This window comes from Chenopodium album, chromosome 1 (genome assembly GCF_948465745.1).
Source record: "Chenopodium album chromosome 1, dcCheAlbu1.1, whole genome shotgun sequence".
In the NCBI taxonomy this organism is placed as follows: Eukaryota; Viridiplantae; Streptophyta; class Magnoliopsida; order Caryophyllales; family Amaranthaceae; genus Chenopodium; species Chenopodium album.
In genome coordinates, this window is record NC_137834.1 from 13,045,072 (window position 1) to 13,059,729 (window position 14,658).

General features: G+C 39.3%; 1 non-coding gene across 1 annotated transcript; it reads left to right on the top strand.

Annotated features, from left to right (window-relative positions):
• Nucleotides 1-8,957: 8,957 nt before the first annotated feature.
• Nucleotides 8,958-9,064, top strand: LOC145565369 (small nucleolar RNA R71). Its single transcript, XR_014095019.1, has one exon. It is a non-coding gene; the product is annotated as a small nucleolar RNA R71 (small nucleolar RNA).
• The last annotated feature ends 5,594 nt before the right edge of the window (nt 9,065-14,658 follow it).

The following is a 14,658-nucleotide window of genomic DNA, read 5'->3' on the forward strand; positions in this document are numbered from 1 at the left end:
CTACCTTTTAAACTCCAGATTTTGCGAAAAACTACCCTAAAAACAAAATGTTGTAATTAAATACCTTATAAAATATAAAACGTTGTAATTGATTACCTTCTACCGGAATGACACATTTGACTTTTATTTCCTGATGTTGACCATGGCATGTGAGGGTCACGTGACCCTTTAATGACTTAATTCACCTTTTTTTCCCAAATTTTCCCGCTTTACACCAATTCAGCCCATATAATTATTAAAGGGGTTGCAAATAAACAATATAAAATATGAATAATCTTATTGTTAAGGAAAAAAGTTGGTATAAAGCGGGAAAATTTGGGAGAAAAGGGGGGAATTAAGTCATTAAAGGGTCATGTGACCCTCACATGACATGGTCAGCACCGTAAAATAAAAAACAAATGTGTTATTCCAGTGGGAGGTAGTCAATTACAACATTTTATACTTTATAAGGTAGTTAATTAATTACAACATTTTATACTTTATAAGGTAGTTAATTACAACATTTTGTTTTTAGGGTAATTTCTCGCAAAATTCAAAGTTTAAAAGGTAGTTTTTCACAAAATATCCTTTCCAAAAATATATACATCAAACCACACTTTAATACGATTTGCGGTTTTTATACTATATTTTATTTTTTATTTTTAATTAAAAAAATATATAAAAGAACTAAAATATATTAGCTAGTCTTTGACTATTAGTTATTTAAAGGTTAAAAAAAATAGTTTAATTTTTGAATTATAAATTTATAATTATAAAATGAAATAAAAAATTTATTTTAAAAGAATAATTATAATTTTTTTTAAAAATGGTTAAACCGCAAATCGCACTACACCAAACCGCATTTTATGGTGCAGTTTGGTGCGGTTTAAAAAATTATAAACCGCAATTTTGCGGTTTGGTGTGCACACCGCGAATACCCCTAAATATACACATTTCGTCCTAAAAATTCTCTAGTATATTGATTAATGAATCGACAGTGGCGGAGTGAGCAGGGTACAACGGGGGACAGCTGTCCCCCCCACTTTGAAATTACGAAATTAGATTAAAACTATTATCAAGTGCAATTATACAACTTACCAAACGTTAGGGTGTACTCGTCAGGGACTCAGGGTAATATTCATGAGATGCACAGTTCGATCCTGGTTGGAGTATTTTTATTTTTTTAAAATTTTTTAATACATCCTTCCAGTTTTTGTAATCAATTACTGACAGGGTAAAGTCGTATCCCCTAATCAAAAATAATACCTAAATCACTAACTAAAGTAGATAGGGAAGTAGGGTCGATCTCCACAGGGAAACAAGTCTTTTTACTCCTAATTAAATGTTATAATCTAAATTATTTAAGTAACCAATATTAAAGTTGAATATGAAACTAAACTAAAAAGAGTAGGAAAAGGGAGAAAATAATATATAAAAAGATCTAGGGCATAGGTTCACCAATAAATAATATTCCGGGGTAAAATAGGGTAATCAATCATTGACATTGCATAGATAACAAGATTAACAGGCTCTCGCAATTTATTAATCAACATAGATCTAACAGGCTCTCGCAATTTACTAGATCTAAGTTCTTATTGAAAACAGCCTTTAATATCAAATTAACATCTGCTCGATTCATCAATTTAATATTGCTATACTTTTACAAGCCTCAATTATAAAACATTAAAACAATCCAATAAGAAATTATCATGCAATACCAACAATCAATAATAGTCAATCATCAATGCATCAATTAACCAGATTGTAAAGGGCTCTCGCTACTTATTACAATCACACAATTAATTTATCGGTATTAAATCTGATCTCTCGAATCTTGACTTAACCATTTATAAATTAACTTGCCTATTGAAACTAGACCTAAACATAAATTCTCATATCTCGATTCTTGAATCAATATTGTCAAACTCATGCATAAAAGATAGGCCTAATCTAGTCACAGAGCATTAAATCAATCAATAGGAAATTAATCTAGCATTGATAATCAACAACAATAATTTACCCCTTCATATTATTTATTAGATCCCCATAAACCCTAGAAATTGAACTACTCACACATATTAAAAACTAAACTAAAGAAAGCAATAAAATAAATCATGATCAAAGGAATAAAATAAATAACTAAGATTAAGGGAAGAGAAATCGTCACCAAAATAAATCTGGAATTAATCAAAGAAATAAGAACAAAAGTTAAGAGAGAGAAAACTAAGTAGAGAGAGAAAGGATTAAGAGAAGAAGAAGAAGTGATAAACTCGTATTACGGAGGAGTATTTATACTCCGTACAAGAATCCTAAACTAAAGCAAATTAAAACGACTCTAATCGTCTCCTAAATATACACGCGCCCGATCGGGCGAGGCACCGCCCGATCGGGCGCGCCTTTTTTCGTCTCTAATAGCAATCTCGCGCCCGGCCGAGCGCGTCACCGGGCGCTTCTCCCGCCCGGCCGGGCGCGCCTTCGGGCGCCAGCCTTTTTGGCCGGGCGGATCATTTGGGCCACTATTTGGACTTCGATTGGGCTCCAATTCTTCGGGCCAATCTGGGTTTCCTCTTTGGGTCTTGAATACTCGGTCCAAATGCCCCGGAATCACCTATACCGAGCCCTTAATCACCGGTTCGATGGCTCTAACCGGCCCTGGGCTATAAAATCTGGTCGTGCTTTTCCAATGCTCGTGATTGCTCCTAAATATCTCGGGAAAATACTCCAAAAGCATAAATCCCTGCAAAAGTCAACCAAATCTACGAAAACACTAGAAAACACCAATTAGTAATAAAAGTGGCTCTAAAGAGCCAAAAACACTACTAATTACGACCAAGGGACGGGGGTAAAATACTATATAAAACGGACACATCAAACTCCCCCAAGCCAAACCTTTGCTTGTCCCTAAGCAAAGATCTCATCAATGAATCAATAAATATGCTTCACCCCAAAAAGTAAAAATCAAGCACAAACGATCCAGGGTAAATCAAATAAATATGCTTCAAAGTCAACCAATCAATCCATCCAATTACCTTTTTTCCCTAACAATTGTCAAACAGAGCAAACCACAAGAGCATATAGAATTCAAGACTAGTGCTCACACACTCGACTCTCATTTATGTGGCGAGTAAAAGATGTACTCGATCGCTCTCCAACCACCCCTTTAATGTGAACAATGCCCTCCCAACTCACACTCTCGTGTGTATAAAACAATGAACGCTCAATCCTACTAGTCGACTCGAAATATGCCAAATCATAACTTGCATTGATAAACAACAATTTCACATCCATACAATTCTATGCACAAAGGTCGGAAGGTCTTTAAAGCTTGTAATGTAAGGCTAGGGTGAAGGGTAGGATAAATTTGGGAATAAGTGAGAGAAAAGCTATGCTTAAAGGAGCCAATCCTAATAAAGCCCACGATCAACATAAATAATGATCAACATCTCCTACATAACCAACTCTACATCAACCAAATAAACTCCAATCATAATAAATAATCCCAACACTTACAATTTCACTCATAAGATATAATAATGAAGAAGTAGAGTGAATAAACAAACTTTATTTTCCAAACTTGAATATTTCATTTAGCTCAAAATTATTTTTCTTTTGATCACCCACCAACTAGAACATTTGAACATTTTTTTCCTCTTGAAGTTCACATATTTTTTTCACATTTTTTTTCTTTGAACTTCTGTTTTTTTTTCATTATTATATCATGCTTTATTTTTTTCCAGAAAATATAACTCTCAAACTCATCAAAAATAAACATGAATAACAACAAAACAACTTCTCAAAATCCCACCCAAATTGTGCAAATAATAAGCACACTACAAACTCCCTCACCTCACTCACTAATAGCTCCCCCAAGCCAAGCTTGGGACTAGTAACCAATGGAAACAATATAGGCTTGTAATATGGCTAATAAACAACAAAAAGTCAAAGCAACAACATGGGTAGCAAGAAGGGAACAAATGTATCTACAATGTCTGGAGGCTACCTAAAAGAACAAATGCCTTCGTCCTCCTCAATGTGCATAATAATGAATCATATAAACATTACTAGTAGTAGCAAACCAATACTCAAATTCATTGACATACCAGGAATTATGGAACTATCACACATTCCTTACCAAATCAACTAGTCAAGCACTATATTCACAAATAGTTGGACAAAATTGACGCATGTAAAGAATTCAAGCAATCAAACATCATATCATGATCAACTAATCCACAATGCCTATCATCAAATACCAAGGATCAAAACAAATTTCTAAGGTAAGGGGCACAGGGAAGCATAATTTATAATTCATTGGAACGTATTTTTGAATTTTATTTTTTTCAATTTTTTTTTGTATTTTTCATATATAAGAAAGCAATAAAACTAACCTAGAAAGCGAAAAATCTAACCTAAGAAAGCACACCAAAAATAAAAGAAAAGAGAAAAAGAAAAATACCAAACCAAAATCTCCCCAAGCCAGAATCAGACAATGTCCTCATTGGCTCGGAAACTAGCCCAGCATAGCTAGTCCTCATCATCCTCGTCCATCGAGACGAAGCCCGCACCTCCACTGCCACCTGCACCACCTGCAACAGAAGAGCTACCACCAAAATAGTTAGCGTGAAAACTCCCCCCCGCCGGTCCCCCGAAAGGAATGTCCTGCCCGTACCCAAAAAAGGAAGAATAGTCAGAGTAAATACCACGGGCAGTGGGATCCCTACCGTATCCCTGGGGTGGAGGCTGAAACCAGTCAGGGTGGATAGCGTCGTCGGGAATGTTGCCCCGACGAGCATAATCATCGTACATAGGGTAGAGAGCTCTACCCTGGTTCCTCTCTAGGTACCCTAACCTGTGGTCAATAGAGCCCACCATCCTCCTAAGGTCAGTCTGTGCATGCTCAATACGTCCTAGGGCCTGACCTATACTCTGAAAATCCCAAACTGGGTCAGAGTCAACATGAGGGACGGAATGGGACATACGAGGTGGAGAGAAAGCCACCTCGGGCTGGGGCTGAGGTGGTGGAACTGGTGGTGGTGGTGCCTGTCCCCTAGCGTTGGCAACTAAAGCATCATAGGTGTAAGAAAGTTGCCCTGGGGGAAAGGCGGTCAAGTCTGGACTGGGAAGGGAATAGGCAAAGGTTGCTCGTTCCCAGTCCGAATACACCAAAAGGGTGTCTGCTCGCTATCCTGCCTAACCCACCCCACATCCTTAAAATACCTAGCAGTCATGTAGGTATCTGGTCCGCAGTTGGTCAACTGGTGGGGTCCGTCTACTACAAAACCGGCCTTTTTCACCGCTAATCGAGTGATAAGGCCACCTAAACGGATAGGGGACTTGGAAGTGGTGCTGGCCGTGGCATGCCGACTCAGGTGATGAACTATGAACCTACCTATGTTCAATTTCCCGAACCCGTATACATAGTGACCTATTATAGCTAGTTTGTTGGTTTGAGCGTTATGAGGCTCGGCCCTACCCAAAAAGCACAATCCCGCAAATCTTTGCCAGATTTTCGGGACAGGGTGGTGAATGGGTTTGGTACTAGCATGTTGGGGGTCGGGGGCAGGTAAACCAGTCAAAGCAAAATATAAATCACCCATTTTATAATCTTCATGCCACTGGTGAGATAATTCAGAATTTAATTCAAAAATTTTACAAAATTCAACAAAAGTTAAACTAATATTTCTATTGTTTAACTTGAAAAATAAATTAGGCCCATTCCTACTACTAACAACATGAAAAGTGGACAAAAATTCACATGTAAGTTCTCGGTATGTAGGATAATGCATGTCAACGAATTTTCTCATGCCAATATCATTCAAAAATCGTTTAACATAATCAAACAAACCATATGATTCTAAGGTAGGGCGGTGCAACCACCGAGAAGGGATTACCTCACGACTGACCAAATGCTCCAATCGTTCTTTCTGTTCCCGGCTCACGATCCGGATCGTCGGCCAATACGGGAGCTGTAAGTCTGGGTCGTACTCCTCCCTCGAGCTGGAGCTCCTACCAAAAATTGATCTTGCCCTCTTTGAAGCCATGTAGAGAAATGGGTCGAAAATATTTTGAATTAAAACTGAAAAATTTTTGTATGAGAGTGAAGAGGATGAAGAGAGGATTACAAATATATAAAAAGTTTTGAATTTGGGTTGGTAATGGAGGAGAAATCTTAGAGAGAAGTCAGAGAAAATTTGAGTTTTAGAGAGAGAAAGTAATAAAAGAAAGAAGAAATGAAGAAAGAAGAAGAAAAGACGAAGAAAAAGCCGCGGAACTTAGCTCGCGCCCGGTCGGGCGGTGGCTCGCCCGATCGGGCGATCTGATCTAATATCAGGTTGTTTCTCGCGCCCGGTCAGGCTCCAGTCGCCCGGTCGGGCGATCTGACTACCTGATTCCCCCTTTCTCTCGCGCCCGGTCGGGCGCCAGTCGCCCGGTCGGGCGATTTTTTACCCAAAATTTCTTCACTTCTCGCGCCCGGTCGGGCGAAGCTTGCCCGATCGGGCGGACAAAATAGTCCGTAAACATCAAAATTCGCGCTCGGTCGGGCGAAAATTCTTGTGTTTGGAACCCTGCTCTCGCGCCCGATCGGGCGAGCTTCGCCCGGTCAGGCCCGAGACTAAATCGGGGAATGCTAATTTTATTCTGTTCTCAAGAAGTTGTCTAACTCTTTTCCTTCAAACCTGTACAAACACTCATAAAACTCATTAAATTCCCTCGTCTCTCCTCTCATAAGAAAAAAAACAGAAAAGAAAAACTAAGCAAGAAAACATTAAAAAAAATACGGGTTGCCTCCCGCAAAGCGCTGGTTTATGTAGGTCCCGCACGACCTTCTTACCAATTACAATTCCTAAGACTCTTGGCCTAACGCTTGATCGGGTGGTTTCTCACCCGGTCTAGCGATGTTTAGGCTGCGATGCGGCTTCCTGACATAACCTGTGGGACGCCAAGTTGCCTTATCTGGTGGATCCTCCTTGACTTGGGATGGGGGATCTTCAATGCTACGCACTAAAAACCCTTCTTCGATCGAATGTTGCTTCAAATTGTCATTGCGTTCAACACTTGCAACTCGATCTGGCGGAACACATACTGTAGGCTCGATTCGCACAACTTGCTCGATCGGTTCCACTTGTTCATCCTCGAAACCAAGACCAACATTGTAGAGTGCTCTTTCTATTGCATCGACTTCCTTCTGCCATTTGTCTATCTTATTTGAAAAGGATGCAACACAAGACACCGCCTCCAAGGGATCTTTTTCAAGAGCTTGGGGCTTGTTAGAATAATTTACAACCACATTGACACTGAAACATTTCTCCTCAGTCATGGAGCTTTTGGGGGCATTATTCAGATTAAAAACAACTCTATCGTCCCCTACTGATAGTGTTAACTTACCACTTCTAACATCTATGACTGCTCCTGCAGTGTTAAGGAATGGTCTACCCAAAATAATTGGGGTTTGCATGTCCTCAGCCATATCAAGAACAACAAAATCTACAGGTATATAAAATTTACCTACTCTAACGGGGACGTCTTCTAAAAAACCTAGGGGGTATTTGAAAGAACGGTCGGCCATTTGCAGAGTTATATTGGTAGCTTTTGATTTACCCATATTCAACTTAGAACACACAGATAATGGCATGACGCTAACACTAGCACCCAAATCACATAATGCATTATCAATCAGAAGGTTACCAATATGACAAGGGATAGAAAAACTACCCGGATCTTTTAATTTAGGTGGAGACTTATTTTGAAGTACGACACTACACTCTGCAGTGAAAGCTACTGTCTCTACCTCACTAATAGACCTTTTTCTCGTCAAAATTTCTTTCATAAATTTTGCATATGAGGGGATTTGTGTGATCAACTCAGTAAAGGGAACTGTTACCTTCAAATCTTTAACCACCTCCAGGAACTTACCAAACTGCTTATCCAAGTTTGTCTTCAATTGACGATTGGGGAAAGGAAGTTTGATAATTGGCTTTTGAGCATTCTTCTCTTTGTCTGGAGTAGCCACCTTCTCCGGAGTTTTACTCTGCAATGTAGAATTAGATATGTTAGTATTATCCTCTAGCCCTGCAGGGCTAGCAACTACATTGTTTGGTTTAATGGAATCAAGATTAGCATTATTTAATAAAATAGGTTCATCAACTCTGGGCATAGAGGGCCCTTCATAGTTTGAACCACTCCTTAGAGTAATTGCAAATGCTTGATCCGTAGGCCTAGTCGGCTGTGCCGGCAGGGCTCCCTGTTGGCGTGCTTGTAGAGTAGCGGAGAGTTGCGCAATTTGATTATCTACAATTTTGTTATGCGCTAGAATTTGATCAATTGTCGCATCTCTGCTCTCCATGTGCTTTTGCATATTGACCAACATTGCTCTAATTTCCCCCAAAGAAGGGTCTGAAGATGAGGGGGGCTGTTGTGGTTGATTCTTCTGGCCAGCATTGGGATGATAGTATTTCTGCTGCTGTTGTTGTGGCACCTGTGGTTCTTGTGGTGGTGGATTTTGAACATTAGTGCTCCGGTAGGAAAGGTATTGATGATTCCGATACCCAGGATTGTAAGTGTTGGAGTATGGGTTATTCTGCCTATAAGCTTGAAAGGCATTAACTTGCTCCACGGAACTCCTGCAATCCTGCTCCCAATGACCTACAATACCACAATTTTCACAGAAAGCCTCATTAGAATTATTATTAATCGCAGAAACATTGGCTACGTTAGCAGTGCTCAGATTATCTAATTTTTGACAAATAGAGGTCAGTTGGGCTTGCAAAAAGGATACAGAGTCGACACTATGTTTCCCCTTGTTAGCAAATCCTCTGGGATTCCCATATTGGGAATTGTGTATCGCCATATCTTCAATAACCTGACCTGCGTCATCAACATCGAGATTCATAAATCTCCCACTAGCTGCAGAGTCTAATATTATTCTAGAAGAATTTCCAATGCCGTTATAAAAGGCTTGGATTAACTGCCATTGTGCTAAATTGTGGTGAGGGCATTCTCTTTGTAAGTCCTTGAACCTCTCCCAAGCCTCATATAAAGACTCATCGGCTTCTTGAGCGAAGTTCTGAATTGCACTCCGTAATACTGCTGTTCTCTCTGCAGGATAATATTTGTTATAAAAATTCAAAACAAGAGTTTCCCAGTCAGTTATACCAAGTGTAGTTCTATTTAAACCATTATACCAAAATTTAGCTTTTCTAGTTAAAGAAAAGGGAAAGAGAATCTCCCTGATTTGGTCTTGAGTGACCTCGGCTTGCCTGATGGTGTTGCAATATTGACAATAGTCGGCAATGTGAAGATTCGGGTCTTCACCCTTGGCTCCACTGAATTGCTTCCTCTCTATCATCGTTATAAATTGGGGTTTAATTTCAAATTGAACCCCATCAAGAGCCGGAGGAGGGGTGAGATGTGGGAAATCCGCAAGCTTTGGTTGTGAATAATCACTAAGCTTCTTTGGAACTGCCATATCTGATTCTGTGTCTGATGATGCTTCTAAATCGCTAGAATCAGTTGGAGGATCGCGGTGATTATTGTTAGTATCACCAGAATCCGCCAGGATTTGCTTGTAGAAGTTTTTCTGTCTATGGAAGGAACGTTCGATCTCAGGATCGAAAGGGATGTAACCTGATCTGGAACACCTGGGCATAAGCAAAGACTAGAAGCAAATATGAGATTTGTCTCAGAGAACTAATGCTCTCTGAGACAAAAGAGAAATAATCTAGACTACAAAAACAATCAGAAATAAAAATAAAACCGTTTCCCCGGCAACGGCGCCAAATTTACTGACAGGGTAAAGTCGTATCCCCTAATAAAAAATAATACCTAAATCACTAACTAAAGTAGATAGGGAAGTAGGGTCGATCTCCACAGGGAAACAAGTCTTTTTACTCCTAATTAAATGTTATAATCTAAATTATTTAAGTAACCAATATTAAAGTTGAATATGAAACTAAACTAAAAAGAGTAGGAAAAGGGAGAAAATAATATATAAAAAGATCTAGGGCATAGGTTCACCAATAAATAATATTCCGGGGTAAAATAGGGTAATCAATCATTGACATTGCATAGATAACAAGATTAACAGGCTCTCGCAATTTATTAATCAACATAGATCTAACAGGCTCTCGCAATTTACTAGATCTAAGTTCTTATTGAAAACAGCCTTTAATATCAAATTAACATCTGCTCGATTCATCAATTTAATATTGCTATACTTTTACAAGCCTCAATTGTAAAACATTAAAACAATCCAATAAGAAATTATCATGCAATACCAACAATCAATAATAGTCAATCATCAATGCATCAATTAACCAGATTGTAAAGGGCTCTCGCTACTTATTACAATCACACAATTAATTTATCGGTATTAAATCTCATCTCTCGAATCTTGACTTAACCATTTATAAATTAACTTGCCTATTGAAACTAGACCTAAACATAAATTCTCATCTCTCGATTCTTGAATCAATATTGTCAAACTCATGCATAAAAGATAGGCCTAATCTAGTCACAGAGCATTAAATCAATCAATAGGAAATTAATCTAGCATTGATAATCAACAACAATAATTTACCCCTTCATATTATTTATTAGATCCCCATAAACCCTAGAAATTGAACTATTCACACATATAAAAAACTAAACTAAACAAAGCAATAAAATAAATCATGATCAAAGGAATAAAATAAATAACTAAGATTAAGGGAAGAGAAATCGTCACCAAAATAAATCTGGAATTAATCAAAGAAATAAGAACAAAAGTTAAGAGAGAGAAAACTAAGTAGAGAGAGAAAGTCTAAGAGAAAGGATTAAGAGAAGAAGAAGAAGTGATAAACTCGTAATACGGAGGAGTATTTATACTCCGTACAAGAATCCTAAACTAAAACAAATTAAAACGACTCTAATCGTCTCCTAAATATACACGCGCCCGATCGGGCGAGGCACCGCCCGATCGGGCGCGCCTTTTTTCGTCTCTAATAGCAATCTCGCGCCCGACCGGGCGCGTCACTGGGCGCTTCTCCCGCCCGGCCGGGCACGCCTTCAGGCGCCAGCCTTTTTGGCCGGGTGCGTCACCGGGCGCTTCTCCCGCCCGGCCGGGCGCGCCTTCGGGCGCCAGCCTTTTTGGCCGGGCGGATCATTTGGGCCACTATTTGGACTTCGATTGGGCTCCAATTCTTCGGGCCAATCTGGGTTTCCTCTTTGGGTCTTGAATACTCGGTCCAAATGCCCCGGAATCACCTATACCGAGCCCTTAATCACCGATTCGATGGCTCTAACCGGCCCTGGGCTATAAAATCTGGTCGTGCTTTTCCAATGCTCGTGATTGCTCCTAAATATCTCGGGAAAATACTCCAAAAGCATAAATCCCTGCAAAAGTCAACCAAATCTACGAAAACACTAGAAAACACCAATTAGTAATAAAAGTGGCTCTAAAGAGCCAAAAACACTACTAATTACGACCAAGGGACGGGGGTAAAATACTATATAAAACGGACACATCAATTACCCATATATTTATTTAACTAATTCAGGCCCGTCTTTAGACATGTTTTTTCTCACACACGGACAGGGCCCCAAAAATCAGGGGCCCATAATTAAAAAAAAATCATAACCTTATATATTCACCTTCTTCTAAAGACCACCATTTTCAAACTAAAACCTAAAAATTCATCTTAAATCTTTGATTTTGCTTTTTGATTTCCAAAACAAAATTAAATTGATTATAAAAACACAAATTTTTGTATGTGGCTGGCCACACGGTGTGGTCAGCCATAATTTTTATTATTTTTTTTTTAAAAATACCACAACTCTTCGCTCTCCTCGTTTTTTTAACTTCTTCTCCAAGCCAAACTACACATCACCAACAACTATATCTCTACTTGACCCATTTTCTCTCTCCTATTTTCTTAGCTTCTTCTTTAACCCAAACCACACATCACCAACAAGCATATTTCTACTCCAACCATTTTCTCTCTCCTCTTTGCCAAATTGCTGCAATTAAAGCCCAAAATTGTAGAAATTGGATGTCAAATTGCTGTGAAAAATTGTGATTAATTATCCTTAAGATCATCCACAACATTTGAAGTAGTGAATTCAATGAGAACCAAAGAAATTTGAGCTTGTTTTCTTCATGAATCTTAGATCGAACATTCTACGTCAAAAATTGTAGGGTGTTACTAGTTTGGTCAGGGGTTACTTGTAGGGTGTTACTGGTTTTGGTCTGGGGTTACTTGTAAGGTGTTACTGGTTCTGGTCAGGGGTTATATGTAGGGTGTTACTGGTTTTGGTTAGGGGTTATATGTAGGGTGTTACTGGTTTGGTCAGGGGTTACTTGTAGGGTGTTATTGGTTTTTGTTAGGGGTTACTTGTAAGGTGTTACTGGTTTTGGTCAGGGGTTACTTTTAGGGTGTTACTGGTTTGGTCAGGGGTTAGTGGGTTACTTTTAGGGTGTTACTGGTTTTGGTCAGGGGTTACTTGTAGGGTGTTACTGGTTTTGGTCAGGGGTTACTTTTAGGGTGTTACTGGTTTTGGTCAGGGGTTACTTGTAGGGTGTTATTGGTTTTGTTCAAGGGTTACTTGTATGGTGTTACTGGTTTTGGTCAAGGGTTACTTGTAGGGTGAACTGGTTTGGTATGTGGCCTACAAGCATCCTTTGAATAAGTAACAAGTAACCATTGAATAAGTAACTCATATAAGTAATCTTTGAAGTAACTCATATAAGTAACCCCCGAATGAGTAACTCATACAAGTAATCCTAGTAACTCAAACAAGTAACCCTTGAAATAACCCTTGAATTAACCCATACAAGTAATCCCTGAAAAAAAAATACAAGTAACACCTGAAAAAAAAAATATAAGTAACTCCTGAAAAAAAAGTTACAAGTAACCCTTGAATAAGTAATATATACAAGTAACATTAGAAAAAAAAAATACAAGTAACCCCTGAAAAATACAAGTAACCTTGACAAAACCAGTAACCCCGTTAAGTACGTAAATAGTAACCCCGTTATACGCGTGTCAAAATCCGTTATTTTTACTGACTTGGCAGTAGGCTACACGGTGTGGCCTGCTGCACCAAAAAAGCTATGTTATGAAAATATAATTGAGCATTTTGCTTCAAAAACATATTAGAAGGATGATACTTTTTAAATAAAAAGTTTTTTGTTTGTTGTTTTATTCAATTACTATTAAACTTGGTAATATGAATATTTTAACTATATAATAATTTCTAGTACTGTAGGGAATATTTCAAGCATCCCACACTTGAGCCCCACTGTGATCATACACTTAAGCATGGCGGTGTCCAAAGGGAAGGAAGCTAGAGTAAAAGAGTCGCCAACAAGTTTTAGGAACTTGTAAACCGTTCACAGGGTGAAGGTTACACCCCTTCACGATCCATAAGATCGCTTACTCTGTAGTGGTCTGGAACCATGACTAGATATTCGGAGATGAAGGTACAAATCCAACCTAAAAGAGATTGAACCCGCCCTAAATATATGCCTCTACTTTATTCTTCTCATATTCATGTGCATTTTCTGACTAACATGCAATCAATAGGTTAACCCTAAACTTGTTTAATCTATGTTGGTTGAATATTAATGCACAAACAAAACTATTATTGGCGATCACTTGAATTATAATCATATTAGCCTAAACAAGATTATTAATTATCTTATTAAGCGTGATTACAAGTACAAATTACCTTTAAACATGCATAAAAGGTGTGATCAAGCAATAACAATAATAATATATAAGAAAAATTAGAAATAATAATCCCAACTTTCATCGATTTTGGAAGAATAATCCCAACTTTCGATTATTCTGGAATAATCCGAACTTTGGGGGTCTTCTTTTTTCTTCAATCCCAAATACCGGTTACCGGTTGAATGGGTTTAATTTTTTTTTGTGTTTAAGTGACACGTGTCGCGATTTAATTGGTTAAAATACAAAAAAAAAAACCCACCCATTTTGAAACCAGCCAGTTCGGCAACCCGCCCAGCCAGCCGCCTCCCTCGCTGACCGCCGTCTTTCCCCCACCAGCAGAGTAGCCGCTCCGGCGTCCGCTCTACACCACTGTCCCCAAAACCCTACACAACTACCAATAAAACTTCTCCTTGAAAACCCAACCCTGACCACCAATAAAACCCAAACCCAGATTCAGCCACCAGCTAAACCTCAAAAACCACCGGCTGCTGTTATTACCCGCCCCCTGTGCCGCTGATTCCCCTCTTTTCCGCCGGTTTCCCTTCCTTATGAGCCGGTGTTGCGATCCCCCAACCTCCCTCCTTCTCCCTTTCTCGTTTTCCGGCAACCACTCTTTCCCTTGAAATTAAATTTCTTCCTCTATTCGAAAACCCCTTCAAACCACCTCCCCTACCCTCGAAAATCACCAAAAACCCATCCCCCACCATCGAAAACTCTAGCCGCTAGGGTTTCGAGGTAGTGGGAGGAGTAATTTGGGATTTTTGGCAGTGGGGAAAGGTTTCATTGGTGGTTATGTGGGGTTGTGGGAGGGGGTTTCGAGGAGGGGGGAAAACTTCGATTCGGCGGTCCTAGGTGGCAAGGGGTGATGCGGCGGTTCTGTGTGGGAGGGGAGACTCGACGGCGTACGACTGGTGGGGGGAAGTGGTGGCGAAGGCGGCATAGGCTGGTGGGGGGAATGGGAGGCTGTTGGTTT